This window comes from Theropithecus gelada, unplaced genomic scaffold (genome assembly GCF_003255815.1).
Source record: "Theropithecus gelada isolate Dixy unplaced genomic scaffold, Tgel_1.0 HiC_scaffold_15987, whole genome shotgun sequence".
In the NCBI taxonomy this organism is placed as follows: domain Eukaryota; kingdom Metazoa; phylum Chordata; class Mammalia; order Primates; family Cercopithecidae; genus Theropithecus; species Theropithecus gelada.
The window spans coordinates 2,251,537-2,278,251 of NW_020257754.1; the positions used below are offsets into that span (position 1 = coordinate 2,251,537).

Consider the following 26,715-nt stretch of genomic DNA (forward strand, 5'->3'; position numbering starts at 1 on the left):
TTTCTTTTAATTAGTGTTAGCATAGTATATCTTTCTGTATCCATTTACTTTTAATCTATATGTCTTTATATTTAAAGTGGGTTTCTTGTAGACAACATATATTTAAGTCTTGGTTTTGGATACAGCCTGATAATCTTTCTTTTAATTGTTGTTTCTAGACCATTGACATTAAAGTGACTATGGATATAGTTAGGTTAATATCTACCATATTTGTTACTGTTTTCTGTTTGTTTATTTTGGACATATCACATTTTATTTAAGAAATCAATTCCAGATAAGTCTAAATGTGTAACGTAAAATAATAAAACTGGAAAATTAAAACATAGGAAATTATTTTCATGATTTTGAATAGACAATGATTTCTTCACCAGAACTCCAACAGCACTAATAATGAAAGGAAATATTTGATAAATCGGACTACATTACAACTTGTAACTTCCCTTCATCAAGGGACATCATTAAGTGAGTGAAACAGCAAGCCAGGAAGTAAGAGAAGATATTTGCAGTATATGTATCTAACAGCTCAAATTTAGAATCAAACAAATCAGTAAGAAAAAGACATAGAAATATAGTCAAGAGACTTAGCAGGCACTTCACAAGAGAATATTCAAATACTCAAACACATGAAAACACATCTTAATTGATCATCAAGGAAATAGAGATTATAACCACAACGCAGTACTACAATTCACTCACTAGGAAGGCTAAAATGAAAAAGACAATTTCAAATGTTGACAAGGATAAGAAAACCCTCATACGCTGCTATTCAGAATGTAAATTGGTACACTTTGAAAAACACTTTGGCGGTTTATAAAGAAGGTGAACATATATCAATATTCTAGTCATTCCACTCCTAGAATGCTAGAATGCTGCTGTATGTTATTTTTCTTGATCTGGATGGTAATTACAAGGATGTTCACTTTGTAACAATTCACTGAGCTTTACACTAAATACTCCTGTTTGTGTGTCATGCTTCCATAAAGGTTTCTTTAAAATGCATATAAATAGAAAAAACTTTCTTGTGACCAGGAGGCTAAGTGCTATGTTTCTTCTGACTGAGCTATTAAATGCTTTTGATCAAACCAGAAAAATGTTACACATTTAAATAATTATGAAGAAAAATTAGAATTTATTAAAAATCCCACTTCTAATGATGTAGGTGGTTTTTGTTTGTTTGAAACAGAGTCTGGCTGTGTTGCCCAGGCTGGAGTGCAGTGTTACAACGTTGGCTCACTGCAACCTCTGCCTCGTGGGCTGAAGTGTTCCTGCCACCTCAGCCTCCCAAGTAACTGGTACTACAGGTACATGCCACCACGCCCAGCTAGTATTTTTGTTATTTGTTTTTCTTTTTTTGTAGAGACGGGGTTTCACCATGTTGCCTAACCTTGTCTCGAACTCCTGAGCTCAAGCAGTCCACTCGCCTCAGCCTCCCAAAGTGCTGGGATTACAGATGTGAGCCACCGTGCCTGGCTAGATATAGATGGATTTTTGAAATTAGTTCATACCATGAATTAATATTAGTTATTTTGAGAATAAAGCTTGGCTCACCACCAATTATATCTCTATTTCTTATTTTCAGAGATGGTATGTTAATGGGGATGAAAGGAATTTTCTTATAATAAGATCATTCAAAATTTTAAATTTCCCTTAGAGTTATATGACACAAATTAAATCCTGAACTATCATCAATTTTGCCCAATGATCAGCTGACTAATTGATGAAGTCCTTCTTCAGTTCTGTTGAAAGGAAAACACAGGAAATTATTTGCAGGATTTCCTTCCCAGCCTTTCCTGCTTTCCTGTGCTAGGATATTTTGAAAGTCCCTTTGGCTCCTGGGAGGTAGTAAACTCTGGGGCAATGTTCCCTGGAGGGCTCAGGGAAGGAGAAAGTGGTGGAAGAGGTTAGCGAAAGGAAGGCAGGAAAGAACCTCCCTCAAAGTTTCCATTGGATCAGTCTGGGGAAGAAGTATGTATGGAACTGAGGATTTGAAAATAGATTCCTTTAGAATTCTTCATGCCCACTATTCCCAGGACCGTCTTTGTATAGTCCCAGAGGCGAGTAACCCTTGTTTGAAGACAACTGACTAAGGACTTCTCAGGAGTTGCTCCTAAGACTGCATCTCCAGAGGCCTCTCTGGGTCTTAAACACAGTGCAGCTGCTGACTTGCAGGGGCTGGGGAGCTGCAGGCCCCAGAGGTGAGGACTCTGAAACCACTAGAGGGAGTCCCAACTTTCTCAGAGGACTTTGGACAGGCCTGAGCTGCCGGCTGAGTCTTCTTCATCACACTGTCAGCTGGGACACTGGATGGATCCAGCCCCTGCCCACCTCCAGAATGAAGCAAGGGCTAAAAGTGCTCAGAGGAAGTTGAATCTCCCTGGAGAGAAGTAGGTCCCTGCACTTCCCTGCTACATCATTTCAGGCCTGTGACCTCTGCCTGGGTGGGTTTTCAGAGGGGACAGCATGGAGGATGGGCTGAGTTGCAGAGGGTCAACAGGTAGGAAAGTGGAGGAAACACAGCACTAGAAAAGAGAAAAACCAATTTACAGAGATGATTCCTGTAATTTACAGAGATGATTTACAGAGGTGTTGAGGTCAGTTCCACCCTTAGAGGCCACCAGATCCCAGAGGTCCTAGCTGTGTATCCAGCTTTGAAGTTGTGGTGACTGATGTGCAAGGGCCTGGAAAAGCAGATGGAAGAAATGCTAGTTCATGAGTTCCTGCTCATGGAGACCCAGAGGTCTTGGAGGAGACTTCTGGCAGTCCTGGAGACATCAGGAAGATTAGGAAGACAGGCATTGGAAGCTTTCTACATTGAGGGAACATATGGAGATTTTGTACCCACTCTTAATTATTGGTGCAGATTTGCCAGTTGGATGAAAATAAAGTACAGATTAAGTTCACATTTAATCCTAAAATGGCCAGGCCCATCTACTCAGAGAGTGTATATAGATACCTAGCTCTGGGCCAGCCTTTAGTAGAATTACTGGGCTTCTAAGGCAACCCCTCCCCTCTGGAGAAAGTGCAGGAGAGGTACTCTAAGACAGTAGTTCTCAAAGTGGGGTTGCTGGAACATCAGCATACGTGATAACTTGTTAGAAATGCCAGTTTTTTGGCCCTACTCCAGACCAATCGAAGTAGAAACGCTGGAACAAGGACTCACTGATAGGTGTTTAATCAAATTCTGTATTTCAGAAGCTGTTCTAAGAGGACGCTGTGAAATGAGTTTGCGGGGGCTACAAGGAGGAAGCAGGATGTGATGTTGAAGAAAGGATTTGGACAGGTCGGGAGGCGATATTAGGGGCTAAAAACAAAGCATAATCGAAGACAGATTGACAGCCTGGTTCAGCATCAGGTATACGTGAGCTGGAACGGAGGAGAGAGAGTGGCTATCATCTGGGGCAAGGCGAAGTAGGGCCTTGAGGCTGAAGGAGGGAGGGGGGCTTCAAGGATGTGGGAACTGGGAGCTGTTGCAGCTTTACAAGTGGAAGAGTGACATTGTGACCATTGTATTTGAGAAAAATTACTGAATATGTGGCACAGAAATGTCAAGGTGGGATGTTTTGAGGATTCTGCCTTTCCAGGGAAATTTCCCGTGTCCATCCTTTCCTTTGACTCTCCTGCTTCAGAGTGGGTAGAGGAGGGGTGATTTCCCAATCAGACTGTATACAGGGACAGGAAGTGCTTCTGGAGGACATGGCACCCCCTGTTAACAGGCCAGCTCTTTCTTAAAGAATTCAGGAGTGAAACCTCTGATGAGGGGATATCCTGAGAGAATAGGGTTGGAACCCTCCAAGAGGAACAACAACAAAAAGCCCAGACCATCCTAAGAAGGGATTCCTGGCCTTATAGGAGACAGCCAAGAGAACACCTGCACCAGGCTTCAACATAGAGAATGCCACCAAAATAAGGTCTTTACCCTCTTGTCACTTACAGCAGAATGGGCATAAGGTGAAGAAATAAAACTAGAATAACCCCTTCTATGGAAGCTGAGGGCCTCCCTGATGGAGGCCTGGAGATGGGCAGATGCACAGGTACAACCGGAAGAGACAACCCCCTTTAGGGATGAGATCTTCTGCTATCAAACTCAGAGTCCCTCTGAAGTGTTTGCTGCAACTCTCGGGTTGGGGTTAGTTCCTTTTTGTCATCCCGGGTCTCACCCTGAGATACCCAGAGCTTGAGGAGGGACAAGTGAAATCTTTCTAGGCATTGCCTGGCTCTTCCTACTTCATCCCTAACTCCCAGCCCTGGAGCAGAACTGCTTCCCAAAGCTGACCTGGCCTCCTTCCCTCTGTCTTTTCCCTGGATTCTCCAGATCTAAGGGTGACATTGTCCTTTTACTGCTCTCAAACATGGCTCCTGACCTCTCCCCTCATATCTCATAATTGTTGATCCTTGAGAGTTTCCCTGGCTCCCTGTCCCTTCTTCCTTCTACCCCAGTGTCCCTTGTCTGAAACCACAGTGGTAGGAAGGAGCGGGTAGCATGGACGGAGAAAAGGAAGGCAAAGAAGACAAGAATGGGAATGGGAGGGCTTCGCTGTTGAGCCAGGGACAGGACTTTGTAGGTGGCTTCCTCCTTTAAATGAGAAACAGCTTCCTCCCCAACATGGTCATCGCCATGCCCACCTACCTGCCATTTACTGTTTTTCAAGGAATAAAGAGGAGGTAGCAAGGAAGGCCTTTAACTTACTTGATGAAAGACTAGGCCATCATTCCTTTTTGTTTATTCTTTTCTCCCCAACGCTGCCTGCCATTCTCAGATATCGTGCCCATTCTTCTGGGAACAGTGGAACACAGTGACACTCACTAGGCCCTGCCTCTGGGCCCCTCCTCCTCTCCTGCCCTGGGAAAATGGAAATAGCAGGAGCAGGATTGGCTTGTGGCAGAGGGAACAAGGCAATGAAGGAGGAAGAGGTTTCTTGAGATGCTAGAAGAAACTTTAAAAGGCCCATGGGGAGTAGCCATGTCATTGTCTGCTGGGAGAGAAAAGGTGGAGACCTGAGTCTAGCACAGGGTAGGCTTGACCCACTCACATGCTCTTGTGCCTCAGCCACCTCAAACAGTGGCATTCTGCTCCCTGAATTCCTGACTTCCAATCTCAGTCCTCACAAATGCACACAAGTGAAAAAGCCTGCTGTCCTCTGCTCTCACAGACCCTTTCTTGGCTTTCTCCGCTCAGCCTGTCTTCTCTGGGAGACTGAAATATGCACCCACATCCCCTCACACTTGGTTCAGGTCTTCAGTTCCATTTCTGCCTGTGGGATCTGGAGTTGGAGCATTCCGCCTCTTCAGTCTGTCCCATGCATGAAAATCTGCCAATTTCTCTAGTTCCTGAGCTTTTGTATGCTGTCTTTCTCTTGTGTCCTCAGAAAGGCAATGGAGTTTATGTCTCTTAGCCGTGTGCTGAGGAGGTGGTGGGCAGATATATAGTACAATGCCACCTTTCTCCTTTATCTCATTTTGCCATTTCTTTCCTTACTGCCCGTGTCTCCATGGACGTATGCTTTTTCTCTTTCTAAGATGGCAAGGAAATGACACGAGTAGTCAGGATGTACAGGGAATGTGGCCCTGGGAGACTGTGTCAGAGGGCTGAAAGGGCAGACTAGGCACTAATGAGTCAGTCAGAAGCCCTGGCAACTGATCTTCTTCTACAACCTTGGGGATCAGAATATGCTTTTTCCCAGAGCCCTTGTATTCAAATGATGGTGGAGTATCTGAACTTGGAATAACAAATCTCAATTCTCTGTTTCTGCTCAGACACATCTAAAGGTTATCATTTCTTGCCACCTGCCATAAATAATTGATCTCTCAAATAGAACCATGTTTCCTGCTCTCGAACCCTGCTGCTAATGATGTCAGTGTAGATGGACCTGCATGATAAGCTTTGAAGCTAACAGAGAGTATAACAGGGGTAAGCAGCTTTGGGAAAATGGAGTGCTCTTTTGCTGACTTGTTTTTGGGGACTTTGCTGATTCTCATGAGGAGCAATAACTGCTGGGTCCATTGATCCAGTACATCATTGAATTTTTGAGTTAACTTCCCTTCTTTCTAAAAGCTACATGAATAAAGTCTTTGGAATGGTAGTATGCTAGCAGCTACCCAGGATGCCAGCAAACATGGATTCACACAAAGAGAATGGAGCCCTCTGCAGGAAGTGGAATTTCCCCTTTTAGTGTCAAGGGCATAATCTCAGGTCATTGTAGGGAGGATGGTGGGGCAGTCATAGTCTCCAGCCTTTGGGAATATAATGAGATCCTTTCCTCCTAGATAGCTTCCTCCTCTTGGCTTAGCACTTTCATTCTTTTTAGTGACCACTTTATACAATCACCTCTTTCCTTTTTCATTTCCACTTTATTGGCTTGAGGATGCACCTAATAGCATAAATATTGTCTACAAAAATTCCACCCCTAGCCATTACCTCCCCTCCATTACAGGAATCTCAAGTTGGGGGATTCTAGTATATTTTGGTTTTATGCAATATACCATGAGCAGTATACCTAGCTAAGCTGCGACATCAGTGTATTGTTTCAGGCTGATTAGAGAGGAGCACCTCTAGAAAGAAATATGCTGAAGGCTACCATTCCGACCATTATTAGTGGGCCTAAATACCAGCTAGAAATGTGGGAAAACTCATTAATGAAGGACGCTTAAAAGCTGGACAAGTAGACAAAGCTTATTTTCTAATAACTAACTGAAAGAAGAATGAAGAAAGTTCCAAATGTTTAGGAAACGTCTACTGTGGCCAGTCATTGTCAGGCATGCTCACATGTGTGCGTTTAATCCTCACAGTAGCCCTAGGAAGTAGGAATTATTACGCTTATTTTACAAATTTGAAAACAAGATTAGAACAGATTCTTGGTAGAAAAAATACCTGAAGACCTCTGTTTCAAATAAGTGAACATTGGCCATTTCTGGGTGCTTTGGTAACAAGGTTTTGTTTAATGTCTAAAGTTAACATGAAACGTCATTTTCGTTTAAAAGTACAATTTTATGAAATACTAAATATATAGAAGCCTTGGCCAACATTATAAACTAGGATCTGACGTAAATCCGTATCTTCCAACTTCCTTTGACATCATATTATCTTTTCATAAGAGATAGTCACTTTGACCAATAGGGACAAGAAGAAAACCAATAATATTAGAAAACAATCTCCATCCAGCCTTGCTTTGACTGGGGTCATCACTCTAAGCCACATGCCTTATTTTGCTCTGACACTTCAGGATGTTCCCTCCTGGTATTAGCTGTGCACCAAGGCTAAGAGATCACAGCGCTGTCCTTGCCGTTCTCAGCAAATAAATCTTGCAAAATCTCCAGGCCTTCTTGAAGAGTATTCAGATGTAGAAGGTGATATAGGTGATATAGTTTGGCCGTGTCCCCACCCAAATCTCGTTTCGAATTGTAACTCCCACAATGCCCACATGTTACAGGAGAGACCCGGTGGAAGATAATCGAATCATGGGGGCGGGTCTTTACCATGCTATTCTTGTGATAGTGAATAAATCTCACAAGATTTGATGATTCTATAAGGGGGAGTTTACCCTGTACAAGCTTTCTCTTTTTGCCTGCTGCCATCCGTGTAATACTTGGCTTTCTTCTCCTTACCTTCTGCAATGATTATGAGGCATCCCCAATTACGTGTAACTGTAAGTCCATTAAACCTTTTTTTCCTGTATAAATTATCCAGTCTCGAGTATGTCTTTATTAGCAGCATGAAAATGGCCTAATACATAGGGTTGTAGCCGATCAGCTATAAAGATGGACCCCCCCTTTAGGCCCTGCAGCAGTATGGCACTAGTTTGAAAGCCTCCATCCAGTCTACATAATGAAAATCAGAAAAAGAACATTCACCACTTATCTGTGCTTTCTGCAAAGAAACAGATACCTGGATGAGGACCAAGACTGCCTCCCTCTTCATGTCATTTTATATGTCTATGTAGACAGAGTCAGCAAGCAGAGAGATATGAAGTGCTTGCAAGGTACCTAGGTTTGTCCTTGCATTCAGACATTCCCTTGCTACTTGTAATTCCTTGACAGAAGACATTGTGGTAGTGGGTACTTATGAGAGAAGCAAATAGAATGGAGCACTTCTCCCAGGGCAAACATTGAATCCTCTCTTGCAGTTACAGAGTCAAGTTCCCTGAGGCCTGGGCTTGGTTTTTCATGCAGATTAAATGATAGCTATTAATACTCTCTCTAACTTAGTAATTCTCTATGAGCTCCCTTGAGAGGGGCCCAAGTACTCTTATTTTCCATCTCTCCTCACGAAGAATCAATAATGAAACTAAGTATTGACCATTATATATCTGTCGAGCACATGATACCGGAAGAATTGAGATGGCTGGGGGTGGGGAAGCTTTGAATAACCAGATACATGTAGATAGATAGGTAAAGATATCTCATAGGTATACTTTCATTTTTTTGTTTTTAAAATACTCATTATTTGTAAGTCTTGTGCTAGGCACTGAAGATGTAGTGCTGAATAAGACAGCTTAGATTCCTTTTCGTGAAGTGTAAGATGTACCCCTCCCAAATGTTCTATTGATGACAGATTTCTATTATTAGAAGCCTCATAATTTTGTATTCTTTCATCACTTCTGAGGTCAAGCTTTACATGGTAACTTTCCTCAGTTTAGAAACACACTTGTTTTCTTACTTTTTAGATGTTTGTCCTCGAGTTTGCAGTATACATTTACAAGTAATAGAAGTCCCCTTTCAAATAACACTATACCACTTGATGGGTAGTGCATGTACCTTATAATAACAAGATATTCCTAATTCCTCCCTCTCATCCCTTGTATAATTGCTATAATTTGTTTTACTTATACAAAACTATACCTAAGCATGTACACATGAGCATACATAATCAAATATGTTTTTGCTCTTATTTTGAACAGATTGTCAGATTAAGAATAAGAAAAAGAAGTTTTCAGACCAGAGTTTCTGACCTATATCATTTCCTTTGTCTCTGAAAAACTTTTTTCTAACATTTCTTGCAAGATAGGTCTACTGGCAAAAAATTTCCTCTTTTTTTTTCTTGTCTAAGAAAGTATTTATTTCTCTTTCACTTTTGAAAAATAACTTTACAAGACACAGAATTCTAGCTTTTTTCAAGAAAAAAAGTGAGTTTCTTTCTCTCAACCGTTTATTACAATAGTCCCTCCTATCCATAGGGGATACATTCTAAGACTTCTAGTGGATGCCTGAAACTGAGGATAATACTAAGCCCTCTAAATAGTATTGATATGGTTTGGCTGTGTCCCCACCCAAATCTCATCTTGAATTGTATCTTCCACAATTCCCATGTGTAGTGGGAGGGACCCAGTGGGAGGTAATTGAATCATGGGGGCTAGTATTTCTGGTGCTGTTCTCGTGATAGTGAATAAGTCTCATGAGATCTGATGGTTTTGTAAAGAGGAGTTCCCCTGCATAAGCTCTCTCTTTTTGCCTGCTGCCATCCATGTAAGTCATGACTTGCTCCACCTTGCCTTCTGCCATGATTGTGAGGCCTCCCCAGCCACGTGGCACTGTAAGTTCACTAAACCCTTTTTCCCATATAAATTGCCCAGTCTTGGGTATGTCTTTATCACCAGCATAAAAATGGACTAATAGAATTGTAGCTGATCAGCCATGAATACAGGCCTCCCCTTAGGCCCTGCAGCAGTATGGCACCAGTTTGAAAACCTCCATCCAGTCCACATAATGAAAGTTAGAAAAAGATCATTCACCACTTATCTGTGCTTCCTACAAAGAAACAGATACCTGGATGAGGACCAAGACTGCTTTCCAGATTGAATGATAGCTATTAATACTGTCTCTAACTTAGTAATTCTCTGTGAGCTCCCTTGAGAGGGTCCAAGTACTCTTACTTTCCATCTGTCCTCACAAAGAATGAAGAATAAGTCTTGACTGTTATCTGTCAAACACCTGATACTGGAAGAATTTAGATGACTGGGGGTGGGGAAGCTTTGAATAACCAGATACATACATATAGATAGATAGGTAAAGATATCTCATAGGTATACTTTCATTTTTTTGTTTATAAAATACTCATTAGTTTAAGACTTGTGCTAGGCACTGAAAATGCAATGCTGAATAAGACAACTTAGATTCCTTTTTGTGAAGCGTAAGATCTACCCCTCCCAAATGTTCTATTGGTGACAGATTGCTATCATCGAATGCCTCATAATTTTGTATTCTTTCATCACTTCTAAGGTGAAGCTCTATGTGGTAAATCCTCAGTTTAGAGACACTGGACATGCCGTCCTTCTTCTGTGGCTTTTCCCATGTCTAAGAAGGCTCAACCACCTACTAAAGTTTCTTCTGCGTATGATACAAGTATAAGGCAGTTCATCTGTGTGGGTTCTCTGGTGTTTGATAAGGTGGAAGTTCTGAATAAATCTTTTTCCACATTCATGACATTTAAAGAACTTCTCTCCCATGTGAATTACTTGGGTGTATAGATTTGTATCATGACTAAAGCTTTTCCCACACCATGAGCATCTATATGGTTTTACTCCTTGATGTGTCATGTAACACTTACTAAGATCTGAACTCCATCTAAACCTCGTGTCACATTGTTGACATTTACAGGTTTTTTGTTGAGTGTGAATTCTCTGGTACTTAATAAGATCAGAGCTAACTGAAGCTTTTCCCACATTCCTGAGATTTAAAAGATTTCTCTCCTGTGTGATGTTTCCCATGAAGATACATAAGTTTTGGAAGCTCTTGTTTACAAGTGGCAAGTTTCTTTACTTCCTTGGAAAAGCTCCATACTGTTTCTGTACCTTGTGTGTATCACCATGATTTTCCCTGCCTGTTGTTTTCTGGGCAATTTCATTCTGGTCTTTTTTGATACTTTGCATCCTAACATTTGTATTTCTGGTGCAGAAAGATACAGGATGATCATTTCCAGTGTCATATTTTAGCTTTAATCCTAGGAGATGACAGTTTCATAGATACTCTGCATTACAACATTGTAGAGTCTTCTCAGGAGGATGCAATAATTGCCATTCTTCCTCAGAAAAATACACAGCCACTTCTTCAAATGTCAAAAACTCTGGGACTCAGGTAGGATGAGCTCAGGTGCCACCTTCCAGTCTTTGGTCCTTTTCTGCTCAGAACAGGCTAAAACCTGTTGCGCATACACAACTCTTTCATATACAGGCTGTGTTTCTTTGTGCGTATTCCAGCCCAGCTGTTCTTGGAGTACCCGGTATATATTCCAACATTCTTTCTGGGACACACCTTTTGGTTGGGGCTCCACTGGTTTACACTTGAAGCCTGGGGCCACTGCTGTTCCTCCCAGGAGCACTGCCTTCTTTCCCAGCTCATGAGCTGTGACCTTATTCTTTGTTTGACCAGGTTCTCTCTGCAAGCATTTCACCAGGACCAGAGCCTGTTTTGACATTCTATGGATGATGCTTCTGCATCCAGTTCTGGGTATCCTTGTGCAAAATGGTCAGGGACTGCTCTAACATCAGTATTTCCAAGATTAAATCTTTAGAGTGGATCTCTGGCCTCAATCACTGATGGCATAATTTCTGAAGTAGGCTGACAGCCTCCGGTGGTCCAGTTGCTTCATCGTATCAGAAGGTCTGGAAGTGCCTGTGAGCGCCCTCAGGCCGAGATACCCTATTTATGTGATGTATTTCTTACTGGGACTGGAGTTCTCTTTCACAGACCCATTAGTCTCCCACATAGTCCCCATCTGGGGGTTCAAGTATGCATTTGCCTTCAGCTCTCTCATCATCGTTTGCTCTAGGAACAGTTTTACCCCTATGTGTGACACTGACACCCACCTGGGGCCACCTCTGACAAATGAGAGTGCGTCAGGTTTGGTACAATATCAATGAATAGATGTTCCTAGGAGCACTTCAGTCAGCTCTGGCTTCCCTGGAGGCCACTTTCCTCTTCCTCTGCTTGACTACCCTCTGTTGCCATGTCTCCCTGCTGCTCTGGGTATTGAAGCTCTCTGTTCCTGCACCACATGGGGAAGCAGTGTCAGGAAAGCACACTATGCCTGGCAAGTGAAGCGCCAAGATTCTGGGAGCCTTGGAAGGGGCTCTGGAAGATCAGTTTTCCCATTCTAGCCCTCCACCTCCTGGAGACCTTACCCACGATCGACATCTATTTTGTCTTTATTGCCCTTGTTTTTTGCTTCCATTTTTGTGTTCCAAACTTTTGCTGCCTTTTGTGGTTTAAATTGAATATTTTATATGATTTTATATTCTCTCCTTAGAATATCACCATACTTGTTTTCTTACTTTTTAGGTGTTTGTCCTAGAGTTTACAATGTACATTTATAAGTAATCTAAGTCCCCTTTCCAATAACCCTGTACCACTTGATGGATAGTGCATGTACCTTATAATAAGATACTCCTAATTCCTCCCTCTCATCCCTTGTATAATTGCTATCATTCATTTTACTTATATAAAACTATACCTAAGCATATACACATGAGAATACATAATCAGATACATTTTTGCTCTTATTATTTTGAACAAATTGTCAGAGCAATTAAGAATAATAGAAACAAAAGTCTTCATTTTAACTTCATTTGTTCCTTCACAATGCTCTCCTTCATGAAGATTGGAAGTTTTGACCTATATCATTTCCCTTGTCTCTGAATAACTTTGTTCTAACATTTCCTGCAAGGTACATCTACTAGTAACAAATTTTCTCATTTTTTTTCTTATCTAAGAAAGTCTTTATTTTTCTTTCAGTTTTGAAGAATAATTTCAGAGGGTACAGAATTCTAGGTTTTTTTTCTAGAAAAAAATGAGTTCCTTTCTCTCAACTCTTTATTACGGTAGTCCCTCATATCTGTAGGGGATACATTCTGAGACTTCTAGTGGATGCTTGAAACTGAGGATAGTATAAGCCCTGTATATACTATTGTTATGGTTTGGCTGTGTCCCACCCAAATCTCATCTTGAATTGTAACTCCCACAATTCTCATGTGTAGTGGGAACAACCCAAGTGGAGATAATTGAATCATACGTGGAGGTCTTTCTGTTGCTGCTCTTGTGATAGTGAATAAGTCTCATGAGATCTGATGGTTTGATAAAAAGGAGGTCTCCTGCACAAGCTCTCTGTCTTTGCCTGCTCCCATCCATGTAAGACGTGACTTGCTTCTCCTTGCCTTCCATCATGATCGTGAGGCCTCCCCAGCCATGTGGAACTGTAATTTAATTAAAACTCTTTTTCATCCCAGTCTTGAGTATGCCTTTATCAGCAATGTGAAAATAGACTAATATAACTGTATTCTTTACTATATATACATACATATGTATGACCAAGTTTATTTTATAAGTTAGGCATAGTGAGATATTAACAATATTAATGAAATAGAATAATTATGATAATATACTGTAATAAAAGTTATGTAAATGTAGTTTCTCTCTCAAAATATCTTATGGTGTTATATCAAACTTTGTTTTGTTGTCTGTTCTCTGATAAGTGAGAAGGCTATTAAGTGACTATATACATTTATAGCATATAAACATATATACACTGGACAAAGAGATGATTCACTTCCCAGGAGGGATGGAATGGGATGGTGTGAGATTTCTTCACACTACTTAGAATGGTGCATGGTTTAAAAGTTATGAATTATTTATATATAGAATTTTTCATTTAATATTTTCAGACCACTGTTGACAGAGGGCAACTGAAATTGTGGAAAGCAAAACCATGGATAAGGGGGACCACTGTATTTCACCCCAGTCCCTTTTTATTGCGTGATTTCTGAGGTGAAGTTGGATGTATTTCTTATCTTTTTTCCTTTATATGTAAGGTGGTTTTTTCCCTCTGGTTTTCTTTTAAGATTTTTTTCCTTTGATTTTCTGCAGTTTGAATACAATATGCCCAGGTGTTATGTGCTTTTTTTGGTACTTGTTCTGCCTGGTGTTCTGTGAGCATCGTGGAGCTGTGGTTTGTTGTCTAACATTAATTTGGAAAAATTCTCAGTCATTGTTGCTTCAAATATTGTTTTTTTTTTTTTTCTGTTACTTCTTTTTCTGATATTCCTGTTACACATAGTTATACCTTTCCTGGTTAACCCATGGTTCTTATATATTCCTTTTTATTTTCTGTTTTTTCTCTTTGCTTTTTAGTTTTGGAGATTTCTATTGACATATTCTCAAAAAAAAGTTTTAATATTTTTTCCTCAGTCATGTCCAATCTATGAATGAGCCCATCAAAGGCATTCTTCATTTCTGATCCACTTGTTTTGATCTGTAACATTTAAAAAAATCCTTTCTTAGAATTTCATCTTTCTGCTTATGTTATCCATCTGTTCTTGCAAGTTTTTTTTTTTTTTTTTTATTTTTTTTTGATAAAAGCCCTTAGCATATTAATGATAGTTTCTAAACATTCCTGGTCTAACAATTCCAACTTTCCTGGCATATGGGACTCTGGTTCTGATACCAGTTCAGTTTTTTTCAAACTGGGGTTTTTGCTCTATAATTGTTTTCCTTGTAATTTCTTGTTGAAAGGAGGACGTGATGTACTGGATAGAAAGAAGTGCAGTAAATAGGCCTTCAGTGGTGCATTAGTAGGGTGTGGGGGGAGGGGAAGTCTTTTGTAGTTCTCTGATTGTCACACTTTTTTTCTTTTTTCTCTTTCTTTCTTGCTTGCGTTTTTTTTTTTTTTTTTTTTGTCAGGGTCTCCCTTTTTACCCCGGGACCCAGGCTCATGTCCAGTAACAGGGCTTGCTGCCGCTGCCTTAACCTTCCAGCCTTAAGTGATCCTTCCGCGCCCCAGCCTCCGAAGTAGCTAGGACTACAGGCGTACACCACCACACCCTAATTAATGTTTGTATTTTTTGTAAGGATGGGGTTTCGCCATGCTGCTCAGGTTGATCTCGAACTCCTGAGGTCAAGTGATCAGCCTGCAGCCTCCCAAAGTGCTGGGATTACAGGTGTGAGTCACTGCACCCAGTCTAGGTCTCAGACTTTTAATGAGCCTATGGCCCTGGGCTCTGAACTTCACCAGTGCTTCACAGTTTTTCCCCAACTTAGGCTGGATATGATGACTAGAGTGGTCTGGAGTTAGGTATTTCCCTTCCCCCAGGTAGGTTAGGCTCTGATAAAATTCCAGGAGGTTAGGCTCTGGAGGGCAGGCCTTGCAAAGAACAGAATATCCTTTCTTTCATATTTCAGATGGTTCCTCTTCCCTCCCCACTGCTGAAAGCACAGGGGGATTTTTCTCTGATAGTCGCTGTGAGGACCTGGAGGTAAGACTCACAGAAGTGTGAGGGTCCTCCGTGGCTGGGTTCCCTGGAGTTTTTAGCTCTCAGACTTGTCCACACCAAGCCTCCATCAGCTTATCAGTTGCAGCTCAGATTTCTGTACCTCAGCATTGGTTCCTGAAGTGGTTTCTGCTCATGAATTCCTCCTTTGGTAAGTTGTGATTCTCTGTATTTGCCTGTCTGCCTCTCCAATGTTTGGTGTAGGGTTTGCCCTGTGACTTCACTTCACTGACAGATCTAAGAAGAGTTGTTGCTTTTTCAGATCACTCAGCTTTTTGCTTGCTGTTAGGATGGAGTGGCAACTTCCAAGCTCCTGACATGCTAGACCGGAAACTGGAAGTTGAAAAAGGATTTGAAACCCAACAAACTTTCAAGGGAGAGGCATAGGAGAACAATAGACAGCTCAGATACAGCTGTGGACTAGAGAAGGAAAGACTTGTGTCCTTTACACGGTGAAGCCTGGGCAGTGGGAAGCCATATTCAGAAGTCCCTGTCCCCCACAGCACAAAAACAATAGAACTGAACTGGCTTTAGGTAGATAGGCCATGGCAGGTAGAGGGGCCATGGCAACCTTACAGAGTTCCAGTCACCCCACTGTGGTGCAGAGAATAACAGAAGCATTTTCCCTTTGTCACTAAGGGTGGTATGGACATGCTCCCTCAGCAGACCTGATGAGGCCTTGGGGTTAGGATGAGGGGATAAGATGAGATTGAAAGATGAGGCCAATGACTGTAGGCCAGGTGCCTGAGGAGCTGAGTTTCTCATGACCTAACATGAAGTGTCTGCTTCCAGGGAGGATATGAGCCCGAGGTAGAAATAGCTGGGGTATGGCCTGAGAAGTTCTAACATGTTCCCAGGTGATGCTGATGCTCCTAAATCTGGGATAACACTTTGAAAACCACTGCATTGTTTTGTTCCAAACTTCCGAACCTCCTATTATTTGGTAAGTATAAGTAGATCTATGCATAATCAAAAGACACATTACACTACCCAATTCCACAGGTGGTGTACTTTCTTGTACTATATGGTTAATCACCTAGATGTAGCAAGGAAAATGAACACTGGTATCTCCCATCTTTTGGTTACTGCTATATTTTTCCCCTTGATGTTGTGCTTTTATGTTGACACTTTTCTTTCTTTCTTCCTTCATTTTCTTTGTTCTCCTTACTGTGATCTTTCCTTATAGCCTCTATTTGTTGTACTGTGTTTTTTTCTGTGTTCTGTGAAATGCTGTGATAAGTATGTGAAAATAATATAATTTAATTAAGCTTAAGGCTCACTACCTTGCATCTAGCCTGAGAACAGCACAAGCCTGCTGTAATTTCTATGATTGGCCTCACTTAGGAGATTTTATTTGTTGAGAGGCATCTGAAAAACCTTAGCAAACTCGGTTCAGAAAAAAAAAAATTGCTGGCTACAGTAGTAATATATAAATTGGAGATTTGAGACACAGATGATGAAGTTACCATAGGACAATTTTTTCTTTTTTGGGTATTATTACTTGTACTACCTACAAGATCTGTCCAAGAACAGTGTATCATCTAAAAGAGGGGATGCTGGACTTAAAAAAAAATGAAAAAGAAAATTTAAATTAGAAAGAAGTCTGAAGTCAGTCATTATTGTATCCATACTGATATTCTTAATTGAAAAAGAAGAAAATCCAGAAAGGCTTTTATTTATCGATTCCATGAAGAATGTATTTCTTTTATGTCATGGTGATCAGTGATTAATTTTTGATTATATATATAATATACTCAAATAAGATTTCTTGGCATTTTTTGGAGATAAAATTTTTGGATTATATGATTCTAAGACTTACATGCATCTGTTCATCTCATAAGATGAAAAAGCTTTTGCTCAATTTTTTTTTTTGTTTATGTTGAAATGAGAATTAAAACCACTAGAGGGCACTGTGGATAAACATTTGTAGCAAAGATACCTATAGGAGCTAGAACTTGCCAGAATTTAGTTGTACAGGAAGTCCTCAATTACCCACATGTACTGATCCAAAAATTTGCTTATAAATTAACTCTTCAGAATTCAGGATTCAGAATGTATTCTCCTAATAGAAACAATAAAATAAGTACAAGTATAATAATTTCCCAAGTTGACCCCTAACAGTCTGTTAATTATATATACGACAGATTTGTTTGTTATATGAAGGTAAGCAACAATAACAAAAACAAATATTATACACCTCATTGAGATACAATTGGATTTACCAAACAACAAATAAGACTATACAACTCATTTAGATATAATGGGATTTAAGAAAATTTTGATGTAGAGAGTTTTATTTTGGTGGGAACAGGCTTAATTACAACACCCCACTAGCTTGGAAATATTACAGAGTTGCCGTCTCTGTGTTTCAAAAACAAGAGTAAAACAAAATACCCAGGAATAAACTGTAAATCTGTGGGTCACCCCCATTGACTGGATTGATAGCACTACCCCTTCCTCCCAACTCCCTTCAGTTTTTTTTGGAGTGGGGTTCATAGGATTCTGCCTCCCCTGCACCCCACCTGGCTGCTTTGTTTTTATGTCCACTACCTCTCACTACTGCTGCTTCTCCTGGTGCTGTTCAGTAGCACATTTGGCTTCTTTCCCTTTTCCTTAAAGGCAGCCAGATACCCAGCCAGTCCCAGCCTCTGGGTGAAGCCATTCCTCCTGGTTCCAAGCTAGCAAGGGTAATTTAGCACTGTTTGCTTGCAGACCTAACTTTGGGAATTCACTCAGTTCACCTCCCAGGTGGAAACGGGACCATCCCCATGGCCACAGCAGAGTCTCCCTTTCTCCCTGTGTCCCACCTGCCCTAGGAATGGTTGCCCTTTCCTCTTTCTTACTTCAGCTTTCTTCCTCCTAACTTAATTATTGTTTTGGGATTATTTAATTTTTTTTCTCTAGGGCTTTCACTCCATAAGTCTACATTTCAATCAATGAGTGTTTTACACTAGATAGGAAACAAAACATGACTTGACAGTTAATTCTTCACCCTGATTTCTTGCCACATTTCCCTTTATTCTTTAGTGGAAATACAAAGTCACAGTTTGCTTTCATCTTTAAGAGCTAATGGGGATGAAGGCAGAGGTCAATGGTGAACAGAGTGCCTGAAGGTTTGTGGATGATGCAAAGTATTGGTGGAGTACCCTGAGCCCCACAAACCACCTTTATAATTTAGGTTGCATCAGTATCACCTGGGTGCCTGCCAAAAATAGAGATTCTGTGAGGTGTTAGGGGGGACTCAGAGAAGTGCATTTTAAGATTCTGATGAGTGTTATTCTGGCCACAGATATAAATTGATAAATTATAGAATAGTCCCTCCATCCTTAAGCCTCCTTTCAGGTAAAAGTGTCGTGGATTTTAGAGTGTTATCTTTTGTTTATGGGTTTTTGTTTCAAGGCGGCAAATGTGTCACTATCACCAAGGAGATGGGAAAGGTATGATTAGTTGGATTTTTGGTGAGGTTGTGAAAAAATAATGTTTAGTAAAGATGAGCATCAATCTGATGCTCTGGGTGAAGCCATTCATTTAGGAGGATACATGTAGTATTTCCACCTACACTTTTCACAAAAGGAGGAAACATTATTTATGAAGCTTTCTCTGTGTGTGTGTGTGTTTATGTGTGTTTTAGGTGATAAATAATTGAAAGTAAAGGTTGGCATCACTATGCCATATCAAGCTTTTCCTTTTCTTTCTTTGCTTTTTTTTTTTTTTTTTGGTGATGAGGAGACAGATGGTATTTTTTTCTGTAGATGCCAAAAAACGAAAAAACCCAAACCCACCAAGTCTCACAGTTGTGGAAAGAAATCTTGTATGATTTCTAAAAGCAAGGATGGGATTCTGCTGGCCCTCCTCTTACCCCAAAGACCAGGGACCATGAATCACTCAGAAAATAGATTTGTGTGTTCTGAGTGCTTGTCACTGGATTGGCTAACTAGAGGAGTTTTTAGTTGAAACCAGGGCTTTCTAAGTATGCACTTGATAAGCATGTAAGAAGTAAGAACGAAATGTATCCAACTGATTAATAATGATATATTTCAAATATGCTGGTGTTTAAATGGATATTAGACACTATGTTACCCTCCCCACCACTTCAAAATATTATATCATTTTAGGCTTTATAGTCCTTCATGACATCAAAGGTAATGTTATTATTTAAGTAGAATAAGGACATCAGTTTTCGAAAGAGAAAACAGGTTATTCAATGTATGTTTTGGCTAGGCAAATGAGAGCAAAAAAAAAACCTCTGATGCATCATTTTTAAATAGATCATTGAAATGACAGAGTTTTGATTTTTTCAATGTTCTTTTTAACATCTGACAAGTCTAAGTACTTCTCTCTACGTAAGTCACATACTAATTAGTAATTAACCACTGTTATTTAATTAGACTATCTAGTTGGTACATCATGCATTAATCACTCCCAATTTGGTATGTGCTGGCTGCTCTTGGTGACTAGGCCACTCTGCTGGGGTTCATTTCATGCTGTGTGGCAGCTGTGCCCAGACACAACCTTTTTCTGCCTTTGTCTTGAAATTAGATAAGAAACATAAAAATGTAGGGAATTGTACTAACCCTGGTTAGTCAACTAGATTTCCAAAATGGTTACAAAAGGCAAAAGTGAATTTTTGCTGATTGAATGAAAAAAGGACTCTTTCATTCAAAAATTCATTTTTTTTTCACCTTTTTTATGCTTCAGATTTTCTTTTTTTTTTTTTTTTTTTTTTTTTTTTGAGACGGAGTCTTGCTCTGCCGCCCAGGCTGGAGTACAGTGGCCGGATCTCAGCTCACTGCAAGCTCCGCCTCCCGGGTTCACGCCATTCTCCTGCCTCAGCCTCCCGAGTAGCTGGGACTACAGGCGCCTGCCACCTCGCCCGGCTAGTTTTTTGTATTTTTAGTAGAGACGGGGTTTCACCGTGTTAGCCAGGATGGTCTCGATCTCCTGACCTCGTGATCCGCCCATCTCGGCCTCCCAAAGTGCTGGGATTACAGGCTTGAGCCACCGCGCCCAGCCTATGCTTCAGATTTTCTTTCAGATTATTTGACAATGATATGTATGCTTTAAGGAAAGGTCAAAATTACATTTTAGACCTACTGAATTTGCAAGTGTTCTAAGCATGCAATAAAAACATAAAATCTCCACACTATATTAGATGAAACATATTTAAAGTAATTTTAATTAGAAACGGCCAAAGTAATTTAGAGACAGTTGTTTAAATAAAAATGGTACATTTCCTAGATTATGAAACTGACTCTTTGAACTGTTTATTCCATTGGTTGTGACATAAATGGAGACTTCTGCTATTATGAATTCCTCAAACCACATAATATGTCTTAAGCAATTCCTAGGACCTTATCAATATTTTATCCAGAAAGTACTCTTGTTAATTAAGTCTACTGTTTTGTTTTGTTTTGTTTTGTTTTGTTTTTAGATGGAGTCTTGCTCTGTCGCCAGTCTAGAGTGCAGTGGCATGATCTCAGCTCACTGCAACCTCCGCCTCCTGGGTTAAAGTGATTCTCCTGCCTCAGCCTCCCGAGTAGCTGGGATTACAAGCGCACACCACCACACCTAGCTAATTTTTGTATTTTCAGTAGAGACGGGGTTTCACCATGTTGGCCAGGATGGTCTTGATCTGCCTGCCTCAGCCTACCAAAGTGTTGGGATTACAGGCATGAGCCACTGTGCCTGGCCAATTAACTCTACTCTTGTAGCTGCACTCAACCCTAAGTAGACTTCACCTAAGTCAGTGGTTCTCAGCTCTGGGCAAGGTCAGGGAAGGAGGAGATTTTTGTATTCAAATTGCCTATAGAGTTTTTTGCTTGTTTAATTGTGTTTTTGTATGAAAGAATGTTGTTTGGGGTGGGGCTTTATGACGAATGGCAGCCACTTTTTCAGCATCTTTGGGGCAGGCTCATCTAGTGTGACTAGACCATCATTTTCCCAGTATGTAATGCACGCAAAACCCTGAGACAAAGACCATGTCAGGCAAATCCTGTACAGCAGGTCACACACTTCCCTGAAAAGACTAGACATGGTCAATTCTCACTCCCCAGGAGACCCATTGTAGTTTCCCAGAAACACTCACTTACAGCAGCCCTGACAGAGTGGCAGAGGGAGAAACAGAGGCTTCAGGAGGGTATTGGCTTATTCAAATCTGCACCATTAATAAGTACTGGAATTAGGACCAGGTCTCAGATCTTTAGCTTCCTAATCTGGGGCTCTCTTCTTTATACATTTCTCTTTTTCCTCTTCCTCCTCATCTTCCTCTTTCTTCCTCTTCTGGATAAAGACATTTAGGCAAACAAGTTTAATGTGCTCATTATTTCAAGTTTTATGTAATGTTTATTTATAAATGTAATTTCTGATTAATTTTCATCTATTCTAGTTGGCAGGTTCATTAATCAGTGTAAATATGTATAGATTATAAACTACACAGGTGGTGCCTTTAATATTACTTAGATATGTGGAAGTCCTTCCTTTTTATTCTTAATTATCAAAAGATGGAATTCTGTCTCTAGAAAGTTTTGGAAACATTGTAATAAAGGCTCTATGAATGTGAGTAATGAATCCCCCCGAACTTCTTTGATTTTTCTTCTTTCCACATATGATAATCCCCAATTTGAGAAAAAAGCTCTTTTAAACATAATGAAAAGTCTGATTGTTGATAGTTTGTAAAAGAATCTGGTTGGTAAAAATACTTAGCACGTTGACATTCTTCCTCCCACTACCTCTGCGTAGCATAGGGAATGGTTTAGTCAGTAATGGTGTTTTCTTAGAAATTTCTAATAATTAACTGTGCATATTAAAAATAAATTTAAAATTCAGAAAAAAACAGGATTAAAGAATTCCAGGTTTTTTTGGTCAAATTCAATGATCAGGTCTATGATATCTTTGATAAAAGAAATAACTCTTCCAATGAAAATAATATGGGCTGTGTTAGCAGTATCCAGATGCTGTTATCAGTGGATCATTATTCCCTCAAGTTATCTTATGTCTTTTTTATTATATGGAGCCCTATCTGACAAGGGTCAACATTCTAAAAGTACTACATGGGGCGGTGGTTATGCCTCTTACTATCCACCTTCGATGTATTCTCTTGGTCAAAGACCAACTGTGAAGAATTTATGAAGTGGCAGCATGGCATAGTTCAGGAACTCAGTTTGAGCTAAGATTCCTGACTTCTCATCTATTGTTGCTGTCATCTACTTTTGTGTCCCTGAGACATCATTTACTCTGATCTGCAAATTTAAGGGACTGCCCTAACATTATCATTTGTGCCTTTCAACCCTAAAGTTTTTTGCATGTATCTAAACAAATATGTTGAAAACTTTGGGCACGCACTATGGCTATGAATGCTGATTTAAACCTAGGGCTAGGGAGTTTTTATGTAAATTTCAGTGATTCTGTAAACAGTCTTTAGTTCTTGATAGGGTATTTTATAAATATTGTAAGGAGTCAACAGTTTGCCAAAAATAGCTAGCAGCCAGAACTCAGCTCACAATCTACACTTCATTTGGAGAAAATGCTAAAGGCAGAATAGAGGCTACAATACATAGAAGAGGCAAAATCCAAGATCCAGTTTACATATCAGTTGGTTAAGAAAATAACATATACCATGATTTGTGGTGCTAGCTGAGTTTGATGATAATAACCATACGGCTTGCAAAACCCAGGCATTTGTTTCTTTCTGCTTGTAGTGTGAAATCAGGGTTATGAAGTAGTTTGTTAAAAATATAAAGAGGAGGAAAACCCATGGATTTAACTATTGTTTTTCACTGTCTCACAGATTACCTGAAATTCAGTCAGTAGATGAGAGATTTGTGTGTGTATATACATAAATAAACTTTTATTTTAGGTTCGGGGGTACATGTGATGGATTGTTACATAGGTAAACTCATGTCATGGGGGTTTGTTGTACAGATTATTTCATCACCCAGGTATTAAGCCCAGTACCAAATAGTTATCTTTTCTGCTCTTCTTTCTCCTCCCATCCTCCACCCTCAAATAGAACCTATTTCGTGTCTGTTGTTTCCTTCTTTCTGTTCATGAGTTCTTATTATTTAGTTCCCACTTGTAAGTGAGAACATGTGATTTGGCTTTCTGTTTCTGCATTAGTTTTCTAAGGATAATAGCCTCCAGCCTCATCCATGTTCATGCGTATAGTGTTACAGAAACGGGCTAAAGGCCCTGGTGTATTAGCTTGATTTGGCCTCTATGTTGTTTACTTCTTCATAGCAGGCTAGGATGGTTAGCTAGAACCAAACTGAAATTCTTACACATCCAATTGCTTTAAATGTAGCCTAAATAAGCATATTTTTAGACACTTAGAGCTTGCCTGTTTTACGTAGCTTGTGAGTCTGCACCGAGCATCTGCTAACCATAGGTAAGACAAACTCCAGCAATAAAGACACCAAACCCTGCTGCCCTTTGATCCCTCTAATCCAGATAGTTTGCTGCTGAATGCCCTAACCTAGGCATGTAAGCCCCTCTCCAAGTTCTCCTCCCTTGGAGATCCCTTGACCTGTTCTCCTTCTGAGTAGTGACCACCTGCCACTGTTTCTGGAAGTACTCTTGCTGGGAGGAATTTCCTCTCTCATGCAACCGTAAGTTGCAATAAAGCATGCTCTGTGGTAGTGCCTCTTGGGGTCTTGCCTTTTCTGTGGTCAACCCCCAAATCCTTGAACTTACCACATATGTGTAATATATATCCATGTGTATGTTATTTAAAAATAATAAGCCAGGTAGGTTTGCTTCTTCGTTGGCATGAAGAAAATGAATCTACATAAAGGATGCATTAAAACTTGTTCCTTCATAGTATGAAATTGTAATTTGGTTCCTGTTTTTATGTGAACATTAAAGACAACATTATATAGTGAAACAACAAAGGACTTAAAGTCAGAAGCCTTGAGTCTGAGCCTTGATTACTCATTAGCTGTGTGAACTTAGACAAGTCATTTAGCCTTTCTGAGCTGTAAAATGATGATAATACTACCTGTAATTATTTTTATTGACCAAACTACATTACAGAGGTGACAGAAAGGGTGGAAAAGCAATGTAATTAAAACACAGTGGAATTAAGAGAGTGAACTCTCCTTTAAAATTCTGGCCTCATGACTTGGGTGTCCAAAGGGGAACCTTTTTGAACTTGTTTTTTTAACCGTCAAATGAGGATAACAATACTACCTCATTCATACGGTTACTCTAAGGATTAAAACATGTCTCCTTTAAATATTTCGAATGCATAGACGTGTATATTATGTGTGTGATTCAATGGTAAAATGAAGTACAAGTATTATCTAAAGCATTTACAGGTGTCGTGAGGAATGTGAGCATAATAAAGAAGCATGATGTTGAGGAGGGGGTGATACTGAGTTTTAAAAAGCCATGAAGTCCTTAGGCAATAATTTTGTATTATTTATGTGAAAAGTGTGAAATATTAGGAAGGGATAACACTCAGCAATAAAAGTTTCCCCAAATGATCAAAATAATTGTTGTACGTTCCTTTCTCATGATTCACATAGATATAGACTTCGCACATATTATACTCAAACCACGAAAATACTACTCAAGTACAGAGATGAATTTAAAAGGAAAACAAGGAGTCTTCATTTTAATTTAATTTCCAGACAGTGGATTACATCAATGAGGTCTGGCATCTAATCAAAAACTGCAAATAAAGGAAGCAGATCAATTATCAGACTGCAGTTCAGTGGCATCAACATGATGCCGAGTGCCTTTATTCATGTTAGACAGATGAACCCAGCCCTCTTAACAGAAAAAAGCAAAGACTGCCCTTGAATGAAAACAAGAAGGTGACTTAGTTTTCCAAAATCCAGTAGGAAAACCCATGGATTTAACTATTATTCTTTTCCATGTCACTGATTAACTGACAGCTGGTCGTTCCACGTGAAGACGGGAAGCCCTTTTCAGAAGACTAACATGGTAACGTGAGATCAGAAAAAACAATGAACTGTTGACATTTGCTCCTTGTGAGCCTAAGTGTAATATTCCTAAGTGCAGCACTAAGGAGATGTGTATAGTTTGTCTTGTGCACTGCATTAGGGTGTTATGACAAAGAAAATGTAGCTAAAATGGAGACAAGTCAATTGATACATCTACTTAGATTATATGCTGAGCAGCAGAAATGCCTTTGATGGATGATGAAGTCATAAAAATAAGGTGACCTCAACAATGTGTAGGATAAAAATAGGAGTGCTGTATGGGCAGATATGAAAGGGAGCAGTCCTCACCGTTACAGTACTTATTTCTGTGATGAGTGGTACAGAGAGCATGGATTGAGTGCATGTACTGATGAGAACAAGAGCAGGGGGATTATTTAGTATCTCAAACTTTTGGGGAAGAAAGCAGGGTATATTAATAAATAAAGAAAGGAAGAATGGAAGGAAGGAAGAGAGAAGGGAAGGTAGGAAGGAAGGTGTGGTGGGAGGAAGAAAGAAGGCAGGAAGGGAGGGAAGGAGGAAGAGAGAAGGAAAACAGCAAATGAAAACAAAATTGAAGTATTGTGGTGATTGAAAGTCAAATTTACCCAAACGTTTCATATTAGATTTTCTTAACATAAGGAAGAATTATTATTATTATTATTATTATTTTAATTTTTTTTTATTGAGACGGAGTCTTACTCTGTCGCCCAGGCTGGAGTGCAGTGGCCAGATCTCTGCTCACTGCAAGCTCCGCCTCCTGGGTTTATACCATTCTCCTGCCTCAGCCTCCCGAGTAGCTGGGACTACAGGCGCCCGCCACCTCGCCAGGCTAGTTTTTTGTATTTTTTAGTAGAGACAGGGTTTCACCGTGTTAGCCAGGATGGTCTGGATCTCCTGACCTCGTGATCCGCCCGTCTCGGCCTCCCAGAGTGCTGGGATTACAGGCTTGAGCCACCGCGCCCGGCCGGAAAAATTATTTTAATGATTAGGTATAAAAATATTATGCCTTTGAATGTATATGTACACACATATATGTGTATACATGTATATCAACATATATATATTTGTGTGTATATGTGTATATATACACGCACACATATATACACATACACACAGATATATGTACACATACATACAGAGAGAGAGAGAGCGCCATCATCTATTCCTAAATATAGGCAGGTTGGAGTGCTTGAATAAGGAGCTAGATTTCATGTTACAACCAAAAGGTGACTAAGTTTCTCCACCACATACATAATAGGACTCACTGTATAGTGACTGAGTCATTGACCTTAGGCAAGTAACTTGACTTTGCTAGGCTTTAGTCTGCTCCTGTATAGAATGGAGATTATAATGCTCAAATGGTTGTTTTGAGGAGTCAGTGAAGCAATGCCTGTAAAATACTGATGTAAATTAAAGACTCCATCTTGTGTAATAATAATAATTATAACATAACGAAGTAGATGTCAAGTTGAACAGATACAGTCCAGGAGCACTTAATCACCATACGCAAGGGGTGTGCAGCT

The 26,715-nt window shown here is 40.0% G+C and overlaps 1 protein-coding gene and 1 pseudogene across 1 annotated transcript in view; one reads left to right on the plus strand and one right to left on the minus strand.

Moving 5' to 3' along the window:
* The window catches only part of LOC112617259 (transmembrane protein 117), a gene marked incomplete at its 3' end in the record, with an annotated part of 550,259 nt that overhangs the window by 162,770 nt on the left and 360,774 nt on the right, over positions 1–26,715 (plus strand). The gene's annotated exons all lie outside the window — the stretch shown is intronic.
* LOC112617264 lies at positions 10,236–11,746 on the minus strand (annotated as a pseudogene).